This window comes from Ovis aries, chromosome 2, assembly GCF_016772045.2.
Source record: "Ovis aries strain OAR_USU_Benz2616 breed Rambouillet chromosome 2, ARS-UI_Ramb_v3.0, whole genome shotgun sequence".
In the NCBI taxonomy this organism is placed as follows: Eukaryota; Metazoa; Chordata; class Mammalia; order Artiodactyla; family Bovidae; genus Ovis; species Ovis aries.
The window spans coordinates 103,729,347-103,743,149 of NC_056055.1; the positions used below are offsets into that span (position 1 = coordinate 103,729,347).

Sequence of the window (13,803 nt, forward strand, 5' to 3'; positions counted from 1 at the left end):
CAAACCAAGACAGAAGCAATACTCTGCTGAAGTGACACAACCAAAAACATGTAGGTCACGTGAGATCAATCCTGAACCTTCTTTCACGGCTCAAACTTCTCCGCATTATTTTTTCAAGGCTTTGTTTCTGTCCTTCTCTCCTTCATGAAGTCTGGTTTCCTGAAGAGGCAAACAAACCTTACGGAGTATGTTGTAGTCCCAGGAGACTGAGTTGTACATTTGCAAGGGGGTGCAGGGAGAGAAGACTTGTCAAGCCTACCTAACAAACAGGCAAAATACAGCACTTTTTGTACAACACAGAGTGGGGTAGAAGGATGACTCACAACATGGGAAATGGCTTAGGGAAGAAAACAGCTATATCCTTTGGTTATCTCATATTCCAAGATATAACCAACTAACTCTTAAGAAGCAGTATGGCTTCAGAATTTAGGGTGTTTACTGAACTAAATTGTCTTAAAGAAAGCAGCAGCAATCTTAGAATGCATTAATTTGAAGGACAAAGAAAAAAGCGCTGGAAGCTTCTGAATGCAAATTTAGACTCTTGGAAATAAAACAGTAAATGAGGATACGAACTGAAGTTTAAAATTCACTGTGCACACAACAGTAACAGGTACTGTGCACAGCAGGGATGCCTGCACATTCGCTTTGTACACTCACCTACATACGCAAGTGTGTCAGCAATACCAGACAATATGTCCAAAGATTAATCGGTACTTCTCTCTGGGAAGAGAGCTGAAAGAGACCTGCCTCAGAAATGTGCTTGTGGAGAACTGCTGAAACTGCCAAAAATTTTTAAGCATTCTGCAAGTTTAAGTCAGTATTTCTTCATACCTTTCATAGTTTACAGTGGTAAAGAGACTGGGCTCGGGAATCAAATTGCTCGATTTTGAATCCCGACTGCACCATTTACTATGTGACTTGAGAAACTTAGCCAACCAGTCTGTGCTCCAGTTTCCCTTATCTGTAAAATGCAGACAATAAGAGAACTGATGTCAGGGATCGCTATGGGGATTAGAACAGGACCTGGCACAGAATAAGTACCAAGTGAAGAGGGGATATTGTGTATGGATTTCCTAAAATCTCAACAGAGAGATCTCAAAAGTAGGAGATGATGAATGCCTTTTGGCTACGGAGGCAAGATGGTGCAAAGGTCTTATTCTTCTCCTCGGTGAACTAGTTTGGAAATAACTGCAGAGTAAGAGCTGGTCCAGGGGCGATAAGGCACTGACAGTGCCTAGTTTTAAGATCTTCCATCTATCAAAAATTTACCTGCAATAGTATGATTTTCCCCCCACAGGGCGGAGGGCTGTCAAGACACATTCCCCCAAGACAGTTCATCGTACTTTGCTATATTATTCGAATCTATCATTCATTAAAACTAGATGGTAAACTTTGGTGGCATTTTTTATACCATCTCTTCCTATTCCCTCTCTCTTATGGGTAACAACTGAGTCCCCATTGATGTTCAGAAACCTGTTTCCTATCTAAAACACCCTTGTGTCTTGGGACATTATGAGCACAGTTGTATCATGCTTATCGGAAGGCATAAGAGAATTACAGAAATTAAAGATGAAAACACAAGGTTCCCAGAATTCCTTGAATATGCTTCCTTATAAAAGGCACTACACTGTATGAGCTGTTTACAGGTACACCAGTAGCCGGAGGCCTCCACCCCGGCCTCCACCCCAGCCCCTTCATCTTTGCGTCTCAATGCTTAAATTTAGCCCTTCCAGATTGTACGCATCCAATGAATGTCCACTGAAATGACAGACTAGGAGTTAGGTTAACCATCACTACATCCTACCTAAAATAAAATCTCTCCTGATGAATAATCCCTCTCCAGGGATTCCCTGGTGGCTCAGATGGTAAAGAGCCTGTCTGCAATGCAGGAGATCTGAGTTCAATCCTGGGGTCAGGAAGATCCCCTGGAGAAGGAACTGGCAACCCCACTCCAGTACTCTTGCCTGGAAAATCCTGGACGGAGGAGCCCGGCGGGCTACAGTCCACAGTGTCGCCAGGAGTCGGACATGACTGAGCGACTCCACTCTCACTTTTCAAGTGAGACCTCTCCTCACATCTCCAGACACTACTTTTCCTATGCAGACTGTCAGTCAACGTTTGCCCTTCCTTTACTGTTTCACATTAGACTCTAAACTTCCGTTTCCTTAAGAAACCATGATCTAAAAATGTTAAAGAGCCTGAAAATGTTCATTCTTCCCCACTGAATTTCAGGTTATCTAGAGAGTGACTAAGACAGAAGGCTCAGAGACAAAGACCTTTGGAGGAAATTAATAGAATCAGATAGCTAAGGATCTGAAGGGGAGAAATTTAAGAATATGTTGAAGACAGAATTGGGGCTTCCCCGGTGGCTCAGGGGTAAAAGAATCCACCTGCAATGCAGGAGACCTGGGTTTGATCCCTAGGTCAGAAGATCCCCTGGAGAAGGAAATGGCAACTCACTCCACAGACAGAGGAGCCTAGCGGGCTACAGTCCATGGGATCACAAGAACTGACACAACTTAGCAACTAAATCACCAAAGACAGAGTTAAAAAGTAAACAAAACCGCAGGAAAAATAAAAAGCTTCAAGTGAGCCGTGGTTTAAAATGTGGTACAATCTGATGCAATTGACTGAATTTAAGAAAAAGAGAAATTTGTTTTAATTTTATGCTAGAACAACTCCATCAAATAGCCTATGAACCAGTTGTGATAACAATCCCAGAGAAGGACAGGAAATCTAACATATCATTTGGTCTAGCACTGAGACAGAGGGATAGACGGATGGATGGATGGGCAGAGAAGCCAGTGAAAGAGTAGATGGATGGAAGGATGGATACACACATATATATGTATATAATAATGTCAACTTATGGATAAAGCAAGTGGGCTATAAGAGGACACAGAAAGGGGGAAGGGCAGGATCTCTTCTTGGTAAACAAGGAATGAAGAGACAACAGTCAAAGTACAAGTTAATAGATTCTGTAAAAACACCACAGAAATGACTATGAAAGGGTGAAAGTGTTAGTCACTCAGTCGTGTCCAACTCTTTGCAACCCCATGGACTGTAGCCCACCAGGCTCCTCTGTCCATGCAGTTTGTCAGGCAAGAATACTGGAGTGAAGGAAATACTTCACTCCTTAAGTATTTCCTGAAATACTGAAGGAAATAGCCATTTCCTTCTTCAGGGGATCCTCCCGACCCAAGGACTGAACCCAGGTCTCCTGCATTGCAGGCAGATTCTTTGGGCATACGCCCAAGGTGGGGCTCGAACCCATGACCCTGGGATTACGAGTCCCATGCTCTACCAATTGAGCTAGCCAGGCAGCCTGAAACGGTGGTAGAAGAAATTAAATATAAAAATCAAACAGTAGGAGAAGAGGTAAAAAGCTGGTACATCTTAAGCTAAAATCTTCTTCAGGGAGTCAATGAATATGTGCCTAAGATTAATAAACTAGGTATCCACATACCTGGAATAGTCTTCAAGATTTTTTTTGATCATGCACCCCCCAAAAGAAACTTCTCATACATTTAAATTGGCATATAAAGTCATTCAAAAATGGGTTTAAATAGTTGCAAAGAAATCCTGAATTTTTTATTTTTAAATAGAATTTCCTAAATTTATCCACTGGAATCCAAGTACCATAAATTTATATAAATTTAAATAATGATATTTTATTGTTGATACAATCCACTGTTTTTTAAATGAAAAAACTCTTTTCTTTAATAGCCAATAATTTCAGAACTTTACTTCTTTCCCATCAAGTCACCCAGTGATGTGAAGTCATCTACCCAACATCTGAACTGACTTGAAAATTTGAAGGCAATGAAAAAGAAACACTTGGTCTCCAAATTCCATTCTACTGATAGTTTGCACAAAACATTTTATCCTAATGTAAAGTCTTCTGTTAACCCTCTATCATGCGTTTCTGCAAAAATATCTATATAAATTAAAACTTTAAATTTCTCTGGTTACTCTTCTTCTGCATTGAGCTATCAATACAATTATTAGTAACACATAATTGACTAGAGCAAAATAAATATATTACAAATTTTGATAAACACAATAAAGTAAAAACTGTAATGGAAAAGCATCTTACAATGAAACAAGTCCATGGGACCTACTACTGAAATGAGTTGGCATTGAGCATTAATGGTACTCCTCCTTTCTTTTGTACAGAAGTAAAGCACTGAAAGGGCTTCCCAGATGGCGCCAGTGGTTAAAGAAGCTGCCTGCCAATGCAGGAGAAAACAAGAGACGCGGGTTTGCTTGCTGGGTCGAAGATCCCCTGCAGTAGGAAACGGCATTTTTGCCTGGGAAACCCCACAGACAGAGGAGCCTGGTGGGCTACAGTCCATGGGGTCAGAGTCGGAGGAGACTGAGCACAGACGCAAAGCGCGGAGAACCCTGCTGAAATACGGAAGAGGACTGAACTGGAAGGAGGTTTGCTACAGAAACATCACTCAAATCTTCACACTCCTGCCATGATACACAGCAAAAAAAAACACAGAATGATCTCATATCAAACATTATTTTTCAGGATCTATAAGCTAATGAATCAATTAGGTCTCCTGAAAGCAAAAACTGGAAACTACCCGACTGGCAAAAGGAACTGTAGCCCAGGTCACAGAGCATTCATTTTCTCAGTTTCTTGGACAGAGGCCAAAGACTTTACCATAACCTCTCAAGTTAATCACACCTGCTATTGTTTTACTTATCGGAACTTCGCTTAACCTCTGAAACTCAGAAAGGATTGAAACAAATAAAATCTTGTTAACTTCATTATACCTCTGACAAAAGAATATTATTTGGCAAAATTTTTTCATCTTACAATGTGCTTTCAATATATTGTCACCAAAACACTGAAGCTACACATTTAGCTGATTCAATTTATGGAAAAGTTTGCACTATAACTAGAATGGGACTTAATTATTAAACCAGTATCTTACATTTCTTATCAAATCTTGATTATTTTATTATCAGATTAATCAGGTAAGTCAAACATATTTTCCATACAAAACAACCTGACTTCATTTTTAAATTCTAATAAAAGTGTTAGCATTCATTTCAAGGAGGCCTATATTACAGAATACATTTTGTAAGCTAGATTACTGAAAGTAATTAAACAAGTATTTAAATTATATACATCTAGTAATTTAAAACAGATAAAAGATGGATCAATACATTGCTTCTCATTAATTGATCTGTAATAATAAAATTTAATGTGTAACTAAAACTAGAAATTATTTACAAAACAAGGAGTATGATGAAGAAATGGTATTCGTGGATTAACATGTATATTAAATCGGTATATTAAGCTTTCTTTTAATACTTACATAAGAATGAGAAAAAAGTCCATTAACCTTTTAAAATCAAGATGTGACTTTTCCTACATATTTAATGGAACAGAAGAGTGCATCCCTTGGTACATGTGGGGTTACAGAACCCCCCCATACTAAACTCTGAGGATGCTCAATTTGCTAATTATTAGAGAAATGCAGGAAAAGCTATGACAAACCTAGACAGTGTGTTAAAAAGCAAACACATCACTTTGCCGACAAAGGTCTATATACAGTCAAGGATATGGTCTTTCCAGTACTCAGGGATGGTTGTGAGAGCTGGACTATAGAGAAAGCTGAGCGCCAAAAAATCGATGCTTTTGAACTATGGTGCTGGAGAGACTCCTTGGACTGCAAGGAGATCAAACAGTCACGCCTAAAGGAAATCAACCCTGAATCTTCACTGGAAGGACTGAAGCGGAAGCTCCAGTGCTTTGGCCACCTGAAGTGAAGAACTGACTGCTGGGAAAGACTAAAGGCAGAGGAGAAGAGGGCGACAGAGGACAGGATAGTTGGATGGCATCGCCGATGCAAAGGACATGGAACAGCAAACTCCAAGAGATGGGGATGGACAAGGGAGCCTGGTGTGCTGCAGTCCGTGCAGTCGTGAAGAGCTGGACACGACCTGGCGACTGAACCGCCACCACCGTCTCACGCTGGTCAGAATGGACACCGCTGAAAAGTCTACAAATAACAAATGCTGGAGGGTATGTGGAGAAAAGGGAACCTTCCCACACCACTGGTGGGAAGCCGCAATGGAAAACAGCATGGAGGTTCCTCAGAAAACTAAAAATAGCTACCATATGATCCAGAAATTCCACTCCTGGGCATCAATCCAGACAAAACTATAATTCAAAAAGATACATGCACTCCTATGTTTGCAGCATGAAGCTATGATTTGACCCACAGATTTCTGGTCATAGCACTATTCAAAACAACCAAGACATGGAAACAACCTAAATGTCCATCACCAGTTGAATGGATACATAAATACAATGGAACACTGCTGCTGCTGCTAAGTCACGACTCTGTGTGACCCCACAGACGGCAGCCCTCCAGGCTCCGCTGTCCCTGGGATTCTCCAGGCAAGAGCACTGGAGTGGGTTGCCATTTCCTTCTCCCATGCATGAAAGTGAAAAGTGAAAGTGAAGTCGCTCAGTCGTGTCCAACTCTTCGAGACCCCATGGACTGCAGCCCACCAGGCTCCTCTGCCCGTGGGATTTTCCAGGCAAGAGCACTGGAGTGGGGTGCTATTACCTTCAATGGAACACTACTGACTCATAAAAAAGAACGAAATAATGCCATGTGCAGAAACATGGATGGACACAGAGATTATCATACAAAGTGAACTAAGTCAGAAAGAGAAAGACATAGCGTTATGATATCACTTGTGTGTGGAATCTAAAATGACACAGATGGATCTATCTATGAAGCAGGAACAGATTCACCGACACAGAACCAGACTTGTGACTGTCAGGGGGAGGAGAGGAGGGGAGGCACCGACTGGGAATTTGGGGGTTAGTAAGTGCAAACTATCATGTACAGAACGGATAAACAAGATCCTCCTGTACAGCACAGGAAACTATAAGTCAATGTACAGGGATAAACCATAATGGAACAAATGTTAAAAGAATGCATACACATGCATAACCGAGTCACTCTGCTGCAAAGCAGAGATTAACACTACACTGGACATCAATTACACTTCAGTTTAACAAGCAGATTTCAGCTACCTTACTCAATAAAGATTCAACAAGGAGAGAAAATGGCATAAAAATTTTATCTGTGCATTTAGCCACTGCATCCTAAAAAGGAAATATTCCCATTTTCCTGCTTTGGCTGTTTTGAAAGAACTTTGCCTTCCAATGAATGCCTTGTCCTAGGGATGAGTATTAAGAATAAAAAAGAATTGTTTCTATTTTCCAGCCTGGAAACCTATAATTTGATAACTACAATTAACAATTAAACAGAAGTTCTATATTAAGAAACCTTAGCTTAAATCACACCATTAGTCTGTCAACTAGAAAGTGAAAAATAAAAATATGGAAACAAAAAATGGGAATGTATAAGAGCGCATATTTGAGTGACTATGAGGCTGAAAATGTTAACACTTCATATTGAATAACCCAAAAATTCTCACTGATTTGCGGCAGAATAAAAACAAATCACAATATTCCTGACCAGAAATATCAGGGAGTTGAAGTTACAGATATCTCCTGGGCCTGCAAAAGTGAAGAAGAAAGGGCTAGAAGGATTGTGTGGGTGAAGGAAGCCCGCCCACAGGCTCTTAGGGAACGTCTGTCCAATCAGTGAGGAGCTGAATATGGACTCGGCCAATGGAAAGCTTTGAGTCCAGGAACCAATGGACTCCGCCTCTCTGTAAATGCTGAACATGGATTAGTTATGTTTTATAAACTCTCATCTACCTCTGATGATCTATTACGTGGAGAACTATGGACCCTGGTCATTTATCCATGGAAGTTCACATTTTTGGAGCCCTCTTGAATCTGTTTAATGGAGAACTCACTAAGCTGCCAGAAACCTCTTTTGCAGGGCTTAGCAAAGTCAGGACTGAGGGGGTGTTTGCTGTATTTCACCTCAAAGATGAAACAACCCTACTCCAGACCCTGAATGAGTGGTTAGTCAGCCCTTGATCTAAAGCTTTTCCTCCCACTTCTCTGAGTTTTCTCGAAATGTTAGCAAATAAGCCAGGTTCTGAATGTTTCCTCTGCTCTGACAAGGCCTTGGTACCTTTTACACCTGTAAGCTTAATACTGGCAAACTGTTCCCCTGGTGATCCTAGGTAGGCAAGTGGCTACGGGGGTGCTCACTGTAAATGCTAACTGGTGATTATAGTAAAATCCTGCCAGTAATGAATATTCTGCACTCGGGAGAGAACTGGTAACTCAAGCATTCATTCAGCCAAGTACATATTTAAACTGGCTGGGGAAAATCTCCACTCAGAAACACTAGACTTTCATTTCCTATTTTGTGGGTGTTGTCTCACTGGAAAACATCAATGTGCAGATTTCCAAGACGAAAACTCTTTTAATCTGTTCTCAACACTCAGTGTTCAGACCACCTTTAGCATCTCTTGCCACATCATTTTAATCATCTCTGACCTGACTTTCCAATCTCCCCTTGCATTCCTGCCTAATCTACCCTCCACAGTCATCAGTGTAATCTCATACTGAGTCATTCTGAGTCCAGTGGAGCCAGACAAGGCCTAGTTTTGACTCTGAGCGAGATTCTTAATCTCTCCATGCCTGTTTCTCCATCCGGAAAAAAATGCAAATAATAAGACTGCTGTGAGGATTACATAACATGTATAAAGTGCTTAAAACCATGACTGGACAATTATGTCACTCATGTGTGGAAGAACCTTCCAGGCTCTCCCACCGTCCATGCCAACCATCATGCTATTCTTTGTATCTGAAATATCTTTATTTTTGAGCCAGACAGAAGAAAGTCCTAGTCATGTTTTTCTGCGATGTCTTTTTCTACCTTCATAAATTGCAGTACTTGCAACTTTCAGTCCTCCTCCCAGCTTCTTCCTGACACTGCATTCATGTCCATCTAGATCATCTTATCATGTTGCCTTTATTAAGATTCTCCTGCCTTTATTTGAAGATACTTCTGAAAAGTCCCACAGCACTTCATAGCTCTCTCTTAGGGAACTTTCACACACTGAATTTGTTATTTGTACAGTCTCATTATCCCTACTAATGATTTTTTAAAAGAACAAATACCAATAAAGGCAAGTGTTAAGTTTTAATCCACATGTAGGGGTAATTTCTTGACATTTCGTATCCTAATCACAAATATACACTCCAGGCTTCATCAGGTGACAGAAGATTCTAATCAAAAATGCATACTCCAGAGGGAGGGGACATATGTACACCTATGGTTAATTCATGCTGATGTATGACAGAAATCAAACCAATACTATAACCATCAATTAAAAATAAACAGTTATTTTAAAAATGCACTCTCTAGAGTAGGGCTTCTTAACCCTGATAGAATGAATGGGCATCTGCAAAAATGGTTGGGGGAAAAAGTTACACTTTCATGTTTTACTATCTAACAGCAATTTAACCATTACCCTCAACTATTAATACAGGCAATAAATTACAGAATTGGCAGTGATTTTGTCACCAACAAACATTACAGCTATTTTATCATTACAACTGTTGTATTTATATTCATCACAACTTTGAAATGAATTACTCCCAACACTAGATCTTCATAGTCAATACAGTAACAAAGAAGCACAGATTACTGCACTACACATCTTTAAAAATACTCTGGAAACTGCATTTCATTATATTTGGCTTCTTTTGTAATCCTTTGCATTTTATGCTTTTGAAAGATTATGCTGAGAAAGGTCTACAGACTTCAGCAGATAGCCAAATGGGTTCATGCAAAAACAGGTCCGGCTATCTTTTCTTCTGAACAACACTCCAGGGTTCATTAATCAGCACACAGAACGTCAGAAATAATTTTTAACTAGTAAAATATGCCATGTTAAAACTCTGCACGCTGACTAGAAATCTCACACAGGTACCTCCATTCTTGAGAGACAAAATTTAAGACCCTAGCAACCCTGGCATCTTGTGCCACTGGTCTGGGGTTCTCTGCTTAGGACTCTAGGCAGACCTGAATTCAGACTCTGCCACGTAATTCTAACAGAAGGTCCTGAATCCTGCTCCACTGGTCTCATGGGAAGCTCTTGGGCAAGGCATCTGTCTGAGAGCTGTGACTTCACAGAGCTCACAGAACAGGCTGTATGACTGAGGCTGCACCTGCTACTACCTTTGAGAGGGAATCTGTCAGATGATCATGGCTGACACACTGGGTGTGTGTGCACGCATGTGTTCATAGAACTTCGTGGCTGACACACTGTGTGTGTGAGAGAGACAGCATTCGTCAGATGGTCATGGCTGACATACCGTGAGTGTGTGTGTGTTCATCAGAACTTCGTGGCTGACACACTGTGTGTGAGAGAGAGAGCATTCGTCAGATCGTCATGGCTGACATACCATGTGTGTGTGTGTGTTCATCAGAACTTCATGGCTGACATACCGCGTGTGTGTCTGTGCGCACACACTCAGTCCCTTAGTTGTGCTCGCCTCTGTGCAACCCCATAGACTAGCCCATCAGGCTCCTCTGTCCCTGGGATCTCCCAGGCGAGAATACTAGAGTTGGCTGCCTTGCTCTCCTCCGGGGGATCTTCCTGATCCGTGAATCAAACCCCACATCTCCTGCATTGGGAGGTGGATTCTTTACCACTGTGCCACCTGGGAAAGCCCCAGCTCTCATCACTGGAGGTTGCTAATGTCTGATTATAAATGACCCAAATGTCTTAGACCAGTTTGTAATACCCGTGATAGACTAAGACGCTCCATGAAGCCTGGGACCAAATTTCCTTTTATGCGTCATCGTTTTCTAAGGGTCAGTACTATACTGACACACTTACAGGGCATTCAGCAAATAGTTGTTGAATGCATTAACCAATGTAACATCCTTAGCTGTGTATGTGTTTCCCGAACTCCAGAATGTAATTCCTTTAAAAGAATAAGAAAAAAAAGCAAGTCTGGACTTCCCTGGTGGTCCAGTGGCTAAGACTCCCAGCTTCTGCAGGGGGCCTGGGTTCAATCCCTGGTCAGGGAACCAGATCCCACATGACACAACAAAGAGTCAGCTTAGCCAAGTATACACACTTATAGAAAAGTTATGACGAACCCAGACAGCATGCTGAAAGGCAGAGACATCACTTGCCAACCAAGGTCCATCTAGTCAAAGCTATGGTTTTTCCAGTAGTCAAGTATGGATGTGAGAGAGGGACCATAAAGAAGGCTCAGCATCAAAAAAATTGATGCTTTCGAACTGTGGTGCTAGAGAACTCTTGAGAGTCCCTTGGACTGCTAAGAGATCAAACCAGTCAATCCTAAAGGAAATCAACACTGAATATTCACTGGAAGGACTGATGCTGAAGTTCCAATACTCTGGCCACCTGATGCAAAGAGCTCACTCACCAGAAAAGACCCTGATGCTGGAAAAGATTGAAGGCAAGAGGAGAAGTGGGCAGTAGAAGATGAGATGATTGAATGGCATCACCAACTCAATGGACAATGAGTTTGAGCAAACTCTGGAAGATAGTGAAGGACAAGGAAGCCTGGCATGCTGCAGTCCAAGGGGTCACAAAGAGTCAGACAGAACCTGGTGACTGAACAACATAACAAAATACTTTAAAAAAAAAAAAAAAGAGCAGGTCATAGTTATCTTTCTCTTCTCAGGCACTTGCCAGGGCACCATATATTAGATACCAATCAATAATTGTTGAATGCCCACAGTTCTGCTCTAATCTGAATTTACCAACTATATTTTTCTTTTTTTTTTTTTACTTTTCTAAAAGCAATTACATTTTTCAAACATCTGAAGATCAAGAAGAGACTCTTCTGTGAAATCCCACAAAACAGTAAGAAGCAGTGAGTACAGGTGGCTTTGGAGAGATGAGCTCATGCAGACCTGAGTTCAAGTCCTAGTTCTGCCGCTTACTATGTGATATAACAACTTCCTGCCTCATTCCTCTTCTGAAAAATCTGAGATAATCATGGTGCCTATATTTTCTGTTTTAAGTGCTTTTACTGAACTTGTAGGTAAAACCACTGGCAAAGGATCCAACACACTGTAAGAAATAATAATGCCTACAAATGCTATTTATCATCAATGAGAAGATCCCAGAACTAAACTCTCTGTTCACTTCTTGTACTTCCAAGAACACTATCCTAGCTGTCTCTGCATTATTTACACCTTCTAAGTGTTCAAAGACCTTGACCACCAAGTTGCTTTGACTATGATAATAATAGCTCTTTGCTCAGAACAAGGAAACCAACTCTGAGCAATATTATGCAAATTGATGCTCTTTAGAGGAAACCCACAATGCCTGAAATAAACATCTTGTACTTGCTATCTGGAGGGTTAATAAACCACACTTACAGTTATAGCTTAAGTCACCTAAGATAACGGCCAATTATCACTGCCAGTTAAGAAGCAAAAGGGCATGATTTGTTATTGCTGTTGTTAGCCTGGGCTTCCCTGGTGGCTCAGATGATAAAGAATCCGCCTGCAATGTGGGAGACCTGGGTTCGACCACTGGGTTGGAAGATCCCCTGGAGGAGGGCATGGTTATTAGTCTAACCTGGCCAATAAGTATGGACCAATGTTGCCTGTGAAAAAATTACTTAAATATGATGGATTTCAACGAATAAAATTTTTATAATGAAAAATGATCAGAACAAACAAATCAAGGAATAATAGCACTTACCACCTACTAAGTACCTAACCATGTAACAGGCATTCAACATAAATAACTCATTTACGCCAACATCGATCTGACAAGATCCATATAATGGTGTCCTCACCTCGATTTTACAGAGAAGGAAACTGAAGCTCAGGGAAGTCATGAAAACTCCCGAAGGCACACCACTGGTAATGGGAAATCCAGAATGCAAACCTTAGCCTGAGTCGTTCTCCTCTAATGCCCTTCAGCCAACTCTTGCCTTCTCTTACCCTTACAAGCAGTGACGACAGCTAATCCCACTGAGAGCACCGCAGTCCTAGATCCTATTTGATGCTTCTGAGGCGGACAGATTTAAAAATTAATCCCCACTGTGAAGAACAGACCTAACCTGTTCCTAATTTTTAAATTCAGAGTCAGCTTAAAATACAATAGACCAACCGTAATGTAATACAGAGAACTCGTTTAGTATACAGACCAAGGACACATAAAAAGGATGTTCTTAGCGCGGATTCCTCAGAGACCAAAGCCTCCGGCTTGTCATGGATTGCGGCCCCAGGGAAGAGGGGCCAGGGGACTGAGGCAGGAGGCGTCAGGTTGTGTCCTTGCCAAGCTGGTCTGGGTCCAGCTTGAGCTGGCAGCAGCCAGGGGTGTAGAGTGATTAGAGGCTCTGGGGAGAGTGAGGCCAAGAGGTTCCGAAGCGGCATAGAAGAGGTGTCTGATACAGAGGGTAAAGATGAAACCAATGTCAGAGAACTTAAGGAAAGCCTATGGAAATGGCAAGGCACAAAGTCCAAGTTCAGTGCCAAGGTCTGACCCAACCAGTCTCTGTCCCAACACCCTACTTTTAAGCATCCTTCCTGATATGAGCAGATAAAAACACGAGCACGTGTGCCCAGTCCTATTAAATCTAACTTTCAGAGAAAGGACATTCATACAATAGGGTTTTCCTGTACCACTTCCATAACTTAATTAGAATGACTCATGCGATACTGTACCAAATGTATACTCAATGTCTGGTTCCTCCCATTACATGGCAGTTTCCAAGCCCCTGAAGAATACAGCAGGTTGCAAGGGAGGCTGACTAGACTAGTGACTAAATGGAAGTAAAAACTGAACCAAGATCTTGCTTACATATGGGGTTTCTGTTGTGGTAACATCTGATGA

General features: G+C 41.4%; 1 protein-coding gene and 1 non-coding gene across 4 annotated transcripts in view; both read right to left on the reverse strand.

Annotated features, from left to right (window-relative positions):
- The window catches only part of KIF13B (kinesin family member 13B), a 205,515-nt gene that overhangs the window by 152,123 nt on the left and 39,589 nt on the right, over positions 1-13,803 (reverse strand). The gene's annotated exons all lie outside the window — the stretch shown is intronic.
- Positions 3,250-3,322, reverse strand: TRNAT-CGU (transfer RNA threonine (anticodon CGU)). The gene has a single exon. It is a non-coding gene; the product is annotated as a tRNA-Thr (tRNA).